Source organism: Myotis lucifugus, unplaced genomic scaffold, assembly GCF_000147115.1.
Source record: "Myotis lucifugus unplaced genomic scaffold, Myoluc2.0 scaffold_131, whole genome shotgun sequence".
Taxonomy (NCBI): domain Eukaryota; kingdom Metazoa; phylum Chordata; class Mammalia; order Chiroptera; family Vespertilionidae; genus Myotis; species Myotis lucifugus.
In genome coordinates, this window is record NW_005871179.1 from 3029566 (window position 1) to 3039076 (window position 9511).

Genomic DNA, 9511 nt, shown 5'->3' on the forward strand with positions numbered 1-9511 from the left:
TGTGACTGGAATCAAACCCAGGGCCCTTCAGTCCATAGGCCAATGCTCTATTCTTGGAGGTTTTTAACCAAAGGACAGAGCAGTGGTAGCCATTTATAGCTAATGAAGGGGCAGAAGCAAGCCAGTCTTCTGAGAGTGACTGGGGAAGCTCACACAGGCAGAGAGAAGCTGACAAGGAGCATGAGAGCCAGACAAGGACAGAGACCAGGAGAGCCAGGGGACAGTCTCACTCCTTACTTTCTCATTTCGGGAGATCTGCTCATGTCCTCTCCTAGGACCCTCATAAAAAATCACTTAATTTAATCTTGAAACAAATCTTTTTAAAACTGCTCTCAGCCGAAACCGGTTTGGCTCAGTGGATAGAGCGTTGGCCTGTGGACTGAAAGGTCCCAGGTTCGATTCCGGTCAAGGGCATGTACCAGGGTTGCGGGCACATCCCCAGTAGGAGATGTGCAGGAGGCAGCTGATCGATGTTTCTAACTCTCTATTTCTCTCCCTTCCTCTCTGTAAAAAAATCAATAAAATATATTAAAAAAATAAATAAATAAATAAAACTGCTCTCAAACTTAATTTGCATTGGAATCCCCCCGTGATGATGCTTGAAGCTGCTGGTCCTGGGACCACACATTGAGAACTGTTGTCTTAAGCTTGATGCCAAAAGTGCCCTGAGGAACACTGGCGCTTGGCTGTTGAGTTCTCCGTGCCTGGAAAAGCTGAAATCCCACCTGCCTCCAGTGCTCACTGTTAGAGCCCATCCAGCTGGATTTCACCTCTCTTGCTACTGCCTGTGAGCGACAGCCATGCGAGGAATACACTGAGGATGTGCAGACTGAAGTGCTGGGCCACCAGTGCCCCTACCCTCCCACTCTGCTTCCCGCTTTTGACAGGTGCTCAAAGCAGTGATGTCCACTGAGCTCCCAGCATCTCACCAAGATTTTGGATCATGGTCCTTTCATTTCTGTCCGTAGCTCTCAGAGTGAAGGCTCAGGCACATTCACTTGGAGCTGAGCCAAGTAACCATCTTTTCTCTCTTGGCCAGAAATATCTAGCAACTTTCTCCTAAAGATTTGGTACAGATCAGCTTTGCCCCTCCACTGACCCTCATACATACCAGACATGTTTAAATTTTAGTGAGGCTCACAGATTGGTCCATACATGCTAGATTGGTTTAAATTCTAGTGATGCTCACCAGAATGGTTCGACCTATCCCACCTCCATCGTCCCTACATAAGTAATTACACTTCTCTTGTCCCCACCAACATTCTAGATCACTGGTGGGCAAACTATGGAAAGCACCTATTACAAACAGTGACTGTTTTGGACTTTGCAGATGAAAGGTGTCCGTTACAATGACTCAATTCTGCCATTATGGTGCAAAAGCTGGCATATTTTGGTACACTATGAAAAGGAATGGGTGTGCCTGTATTCCAATAAAACTTTACTTGCAAAAAACAGGCAGCAAACAGGATTTGGCCCAACCTATTTTAGATAGTACTTTTATTTTTCTCTTAATAAATAAAGTTAATGCAAGTGTACGTACTTAGTGTTTAGTGTTAGCAGTTCTACATTATTATAGGTCATCTTTTAAAAATCTATAGATTTAGCCCACCCAGAGTGGCTCAGTAGTTGGAGCATCAGCCTGGGCACCAAAGGGTCTTGGGTTCGATTCCCAGTCAAAGGTGAGTACCTGGGTTGCAAGTTCGATCCCCGGCCCTGGTTGGGGTGTGTGCCAGAGACAACCAATCGATGTGTCTCTTTCATATCAATGTTTCTCTCTCTCTCCCTCCCTCCATCCCTTCCTCTCCCAAAAACTCAATGGAAAAACTATCCTCGGGTGAGGATTAACAACAACAACAAAGTCTATGGGCTATCAATGCTTTTCTCAAGAGCTGGAAATAAGCCCAACCAATCTTAAATGAAACCAACCTCAACATTTTTTCAAAATGTAAAAGTATATCAATATATTGCTAAAAACGAACCAACTTCCTGTCTTCAAAAGATCAATATTTGAGCCCTGGCTGGTGTGGCTCAGTTGGTTGGAGCATCAACCTGTACACTGGAAGGTAGCAGGTTCAATTCTCAGTCAGGGCACATATCCATGTTGCAGGCTCAGTCCCCAGTTGGATTGCCTATGGGAAGCAACCTATTGATGTTTCTCTCTCTCTCTCTCCCTTCCCATCTCTCTGAAGAAGAAAAAATTATATATATGTATACATATATGCATGTGTATATGTGTGTGTGTGTGTGTGTGTGTGTGTATAACTTGTTCAAGCAAAAAAAAATTTGAAACAAAAATATGCACGTGTTGTGGAATCTAATGAACAAAATAAACTGATGAACAGAACAAAATAGGGCCAGAGGGGTATAGATTCATGGAACAGAATAACAGATGGGGGGGGGGGCGGGAAGAGGGGCAGGAAGGGATTACCCAAAGAACATATATGCATAAACCCATGGACACAGACAACAGTATGGGAAAGGCCTGGGGTAGGGTGGGGGTTGGGTCAAGGAGGGCAAAAAGGGAGAAAATGAGAGACATCTGTAGTACTGTCAACAATAAAAAAATTCAACAAAAACTATTATGCACATATGTCGCCCTGGCTGGAGTGGCTCAGTTGGTTGGGCATCATCCCATGCACCGAAAGGTTGTTGGCTCAATTCCCAGTCAAGGCACATGCCTGGTTTGTGGGCTTGATCCTGGTAGGGGGTGTGCAGGAGGCAGCCGATTGATGTTTATGCTCTCACATTGATGTTTCTCTCTTCTTCCTTCCCCTCTCTCTAAAAATCAATAAATTATTCTTTAAAATATATATATGCACATGTCTTAAAGATTTTTTTAAAAATATATTTTATTGATTTTTTACAGAGAGGAAGGGAGAGAGATAGAGAGTTAGAAACATCGATCAGCTGCCTCCTGCACATCTCCCACCGGGGATGTGCCCGCAACCCAGGTACATGCCCTTGACCGGAATCGAACCCGGGACCTCTCAGTCCGCAGGCCGACGCTCTATCCACTGAGCCAAACCGGTTTCGGCAAAAGATTTATATTAAAAATGGAATACCAAGACAATAGAAATGAGAAGTCAGGTATAGAATATATAGATTATATCCACCAATGGATTACTTTATTCTCTTATTTTTAGTTCTTTATATATAAAAAGTTAAAATAGCAAAGCAACACACAACCTGGACAACATTGAACCATATGAACAGATTTGGTACATAGTCACTTTAGCATAAAGACCAACTCAGTTTTAAAAAGCAGAAAGTTTCCCACTCTTTAAAAAAGGTTATCAGTTGCTATTGATTTAATGGTCTCCTAGGATCACTTCCAACTTCATGTTTTTTTAAAAAATATATTTTTATTGACTTCAGAGAGGACAGGAGAGGGAGCGATAGAAACAGCAATGATGAGAATCATTGATCGGCTGCCCCCATGTGCCCCACACTGGGAACCAAGCCCACAGCCCCAGCATGTGAACCGTGACCTCCTGGTTCATAGGTCCACGCCCAACCACTGAGCCGCACAGGCCAGGCTCACCTTCTCTTTTTTTGATGGCAGTTTTGACAAGTGCCTTTGTGAGAGAATTTAATCCACTTGGAAACTTGGCAGCCAAAGATAAAGTTAGTTACTATATTTCTTCTAAGAGTTATTGTAAAGTGTGTGACTGTGTGACTGTAGAACTCAGAGTCTAACACGTTTGTGTCTTTTCTCATGTTTGTGTTGTCTGCCATTAGTTTTTGCCTATATTGCATCCCATGAATGATTATCCATTCATCCAACTTTTGTCAGTCTTCTTTTATAGAATCTAAAACATTCTGGTTTGGAATACTCTGCCCAGAAACCATCTCATATAAGGAAGGAATTGGTCCTAGCACTATTGGACAGACAGGTGGGAAAAGATGTTTGATGGGAGCTTCTTTTGCTTGAAGCTCTATTTAATAGCTTGCTTTTTTATTTGTTTCTTTAACATCTTATTTGTAAAATTCCTCATTAGAAATTCATGTAAAATAATTATACTGAGAAAAACAGTTAACTAAATTTAAATTATGAAGAATTATTAACTCGCCTATGTGAGGGGATCAAATCTCAATTTGTTTCCTTCATTCTAAAGATACTGTTTTAACCATTTTGACCTTAGCCATTCTAAAATTTGCAATGATCTAATTTAGGTCAATTTAAAAATTCTGGAAGGTACAGGAAATAGTTAAATTACATTTGTTCCTGAAAACAAAATAAGCAACAAAGGAACAGAAGACTTTTTCCTGAACGTGGCTGAGGCTGTTCCTATACTAAATGTGTCATTAGGGTGTCTCAATCCGATTTATATAAACCAAAACAAAAATGTAATTTGAGACTAGTTCCTGTCTATCCTCAAGGTTGATTTAACCAAATTAAAGATGATTTGCATTCATTTTAATCCCAAACTTGGTAAATATTAACAACCAGTAATACTGCTTCCAGGTATTTTTAGATCATGAAGTGGCTAATCTGCTTTACAAACAACTGTTATATATTATCACAGACCTTTACATACAATTAACTTTTGCAGATTTATTAAAATTTACTGAATCAAGAAGCATCTAAAGTGTATTTTCACTCAATATCATAATATTATGTGGGTTACTGACTTAAATATATGCATGTGGGGTTTTTTGTTTGTTTGTTTCAAATAAGAATGTCCTTGTCAACTTCCCTGAATCATGCCCAATTTATATTTCAAAAATCAGTTATAGAGGTTGGCAAAAGTAATTTCAAAAGAATGTGCATTTTTTTAATTTTGAAAGTTTTTACAAAATGAGTATATGAAAATCAAATACACGATACATATTAAATAAGTAGACAAGATTTTGATGTGCTGTGTGTGTGTGTGTGTGTTGATGGTGGTTTATGTTGCTTCCGATATGTGTGGATATTATTGGCAAAGAAATTAAATGAACTCCCTCATGCTCAACATGTGATTGCCCCCTCCCTGTCTAAGCGCTACAAGAATGCAGGCCATGATCACACGAAGCTGCATGAGGCTAAAACAGCATTCTCCTTTTCTCTGGTTTCAGTCGGATGGGCATCCCAAGGAAACAAATGCTATCCACAGATGCTCTTTGCTGCTTGTCCAAACATGTTTGTTATCAGCACTGGCCTGGCAGGACCTGATGTCTGATCCCAGCGAGAGGTGTGGGAACTAGGAACCAGGCATTTCATCTCTCTGTAAAATGGAGTTGGACTACTCTCTCTAATGTCCCTTCTATTTCTCAATCCTTCATTCACTGGCCCTGTCACGTGTCTATCCTGGTTTCTGGTTATTAACTAGTTTTCATGGCCTGTCAAGACTCAATCCAGATGCAGTGGGGTTTCTCCACGCCTGTCACAGTAACAACGCCTTTGTTCTATCTTATTACATTGGATTACATAATGCAAAGTTATCTGCTGCTGCTTGTTTCTTTTTAATAAGAAAACCATGGCATCTGATGCATATATCCTAGAACGGGATATTCTAAAATGTTTATAGTAATTTTATATACCCCAATAAAACAAGTAATTTAAACACTGTTAATGTTCAATTTATATACCCCAATAAAACAAGTAATTTAAACATTGTTAATGTTCAAACCCACCATGTTTGGAAAAGGCAGGAAATGCCAGAGACTGTTTAAATTGTTTATAAATTGTATCCCAAAGCTAGAAGTTTTCTGGATGGGAAAGATCACAACAACAGCAGCTTAGGTAAGAAAGCCTTCTCAGGCTCTAAAACTGGGCTCGGTGCTCTACCCGAGCACTCCCAGGGCACCTTGTCCTTGCCCCTATTGTCACGCCCAAAACTGTGTTGCTTAATCGCTAGTCTTCCTGATTACTCACTGCAAGTTCTTTGGGGGCAGAGATTTTGCTTGTTCATTGATGTGCCCTAGTGCCTGACACATAATAAGGACTACATAAATAGTTGTTGTATAACTGTTGAATAAACAACCTACTATCCTCACTTATCGATCTGTCAAGGAGCAACAGAAGCAGGCAAAAGTAGCGCCACCTGACATAATAAGGAGAGGCACCATTAACAAGAGCCTAGTGTTTGGTGGTTGTAAGGTGGGCATCGGTTCCCCTCAAAGTGTAACTGATGGGATCCCCAGAAATTTCCATTCAATGTCCCTATATTATGTCATATTACACCTGCCTATTAGGAGTAGCACCAAAGGATACATGACATTTTGACAGGAACATTTTGACTATTTATTCAACTCTTACACATATCTCAGCAAAATTTGCAAACAGTGTATTTATTAATCACAAGCAGCTAAACACATAGAATAAACTCTCTTCAAGAGAGGAAAAGTTAGTTGGTGTTGGCTATATTTTATTTTTATATTTTTATTGATTTCAGAGAGGAAGGGAAAGGGCAATATAAACATCAATGATGAGAGAATCATTGATTGGTTGCCTCCTGCAGGCCCCACACTGGGGATCAAGCCCGCAACCCGGGCACGTGCCCTGACTAGGAATGGAACCGTGACCTCCCGGTTCATAGGTCAATGCTCAACCACTGAGCCACGCCAGTGGGGCGGTGTTGGCTATATTTTAATTGGAAATTCCCCTGGTTATATTTTATAGGAACTAGATGGACTATCTATTGTGCAATTGCTTAGCATACTGTTTGGTAAAGGATTAACAGAACCTTTTCTCCTTCAGTGTGAGAATTTGACCTCTGGTTAACTTCCTAGCTCTGTTCCCCTGACAACCTACTAAAGAGTAGTATGTCAACTATATTGCTAGGAGCGTTACCTATGGTAGAAATGACCCCTAACTGGTAAATTGCATTCAGACTGGGAGAACTATAAGTACCTGATAGGAAGCCACAGCCCTGGGCTTCCCTAAGTACAGTGACCCTTGGAATAAACATCTCTTTCAGGATCCTAGAAGCTATGACTGTGGAGTTGTTAGAAAAGATACTTGCTCCCGTGGGACAAGAGGTTTTTTAGCCAAGATAACTCCCATACTTGCCTGATGTGGGTCGTCTCCTTGTTCAAAACTCAAGTGATGAACATAAAAATTGCTCCCCAAAATCACAGTTGTCAATGAAGAATTGGCAGTAGTAAAATTACCTACCTGGAGAGTCTACCTCTGCTGAAGGTCCCCCTGAACTTAGGAAGGTTCTATATCATCTGATCACAATGGCGTGAATTAAAACTAGGACATGTTAGAAACCAACCAAACTATTCCTGCCATTTTTTCCCCATTTGTCTCTACAGAAGCATTATTTGAAGAAAAGAATTCAATTTTTCAGCGCTATATTGACAGGTTTGAGGAACATAGTAATAAGGGATGTTGTGGAAATACTGAATAAAAATGAATGAAAACACTGCCCATCAGAAGCAACTGAATAAAGTGCTCCTTTTTTTTTGGGTTAGAAGATAGTGTGATCACGTGAAAGCACAAGAGAAGCTATAAAAGACCAACAACAGGAAGTACAGTGGTAATACTCAAAACAGAGTATAATAGGATTTCTCACCCACCCAACCCTTTGCCCCTCACAGAGATAACTCCATTGTCAATGCACAAGGGACACACAATAAAAACCTAGAAGTCCAAATGAAACAGTGTACATTCAGTTGACCAAAAGCTACTCCAGTCTTCCCCACTGCCCTCAGAATCAGTACCTGGAGCCCTACCTGTTGCCTTTCTATGGGGTTTGTCGCAACATCAATTAACAACAATAACAAAAAACCATCACAGCATTCTGAACCACCAGAACACTCAATGCCACAGCATTCTGCAGACCACTAGGTCAGTCATTTTCTTAAGGAATATTCAAAGTCTAATGGCTACCAAAATATTTACACCAGAATGGCATCTTCCTGCCAAATGACCAGAAGTCATGATGCTCTATGTCATTTCTTAATTTATTACAATTATAGGTCTTATTTACATTTCTCCCCAACCCTTGCTATGAAAGCCTGACCCCTTCCCCCAAGAGAAACTTTCCAAGGATGCCACTTTTAAATTCCATTAGAAGTAAAAATCCTGTTCCCATTCATGCAATATATCTGATATAAGATAAAAGTATCCTTTGTGAACTTGGGCAGATGTGCCAGAAAGATGTCAGAACATAACCTAAATCACAAATAGTCTGTGTTGGACCCAACTGTGAATTTACTTATTATAAAAATATCACCACCAACAACACAAATTACACCTCAAAGACACTGTGCAGATTATAAATACTGATCACCAAATGTGAACATAAATTTAAAACAGGACAGTCTGTGACCTGATAGTCCAAAGATCTCCTTTAAAAGTGACAGAATTCAGTGATCTAGTTACTATGAATGTCAACACACAAACTCTGAACAGCCAAACAGGAATGCAACAATCTAAAGTATTATGGAAAAAGAGAGTCACTTAAATATTAAGCTTCATGTTCCGTTTTCCTTCCAGTGATTCTGCTACTTTAAAATTTAATAAAATGATAAAAGCCTAGAGTAATTCTGGGGGTGTGAGTCTCAGTCAGAATTCCTAAGTTTCCGTATCACAGACCTAATCAGGTTACGGGCAAGTTGTGAATTATTTGGCCTCTACTCCCTATTTTGCTAATCCACTATTTTCCAAAACTTGTGGGAGTATAAGGGCTTATTAATATTTTTAAAATTTAAAAAATCAATAAGACATGTTTTTATTGATTTTTAGAGACAGAAAGGAAAAGGAGAGAGAAACCTCGATCGGTCGCATCCCACATACACCCTGACAGGGGATTGAACCCACAACCTGGGTATGTGCCCTAACGGGCAATCGAACCCGTGACCTTTCAAGGTACAGGACGATGCTCCAACCAACTGAGCCACACCGACCAGGGAAGAGTCTATTTATATTAAGAAGGTAAAAGGTAGCGTAGCTTAAAATATAACACAAAATTAACTTCACTCAAAGTCATTTTTTAAAAATCTTACTTTTTAGTGGGGTTTCTTAACCTTGAACTCTTAACACGTTGGACTAGATAATTCTTTGTTGTAAGAGACCATCCTATAAATTGTAGGATTTTAGCAGCATCCTTTCCTCTACCCACTAGATGCTAGCAGCTCCCTGCCCCAGTTGTAACAATTAAGAAAGTCTCCAGACATCGCCAAATCTCCTCTGGGGGGCAAAATCACCCCCAGTTGAGAATCACTGTCTTACAATAAAATCTCTAATGTAAATTTTTTACTTTGCACCCAGTAATATGAACAGGTCATGGGGTCACTGAAGAGGCTCCTTGCTCTACCAGAGAAACTAGGCAGAGAAGTGAAATTGTGAGGTAGAAGAGTCTTTTAAAATATCAAAAATACTTTAAACAGAGAGAGCAAAAACAATCAAACATAACTCCTTGCAAAGTATAGCCTCTACACATCCATTTAGGTTTGCCTTTCGCTAAGATCCCTCTATTAAAACAACAGCTAATATTTTCATTTTAGGTTAAGAAAAATGTTTCTGGTCCTAAATAAGTTTCAATTTGCACCTCTTGATCTAGAACAATAATTTTGAAAC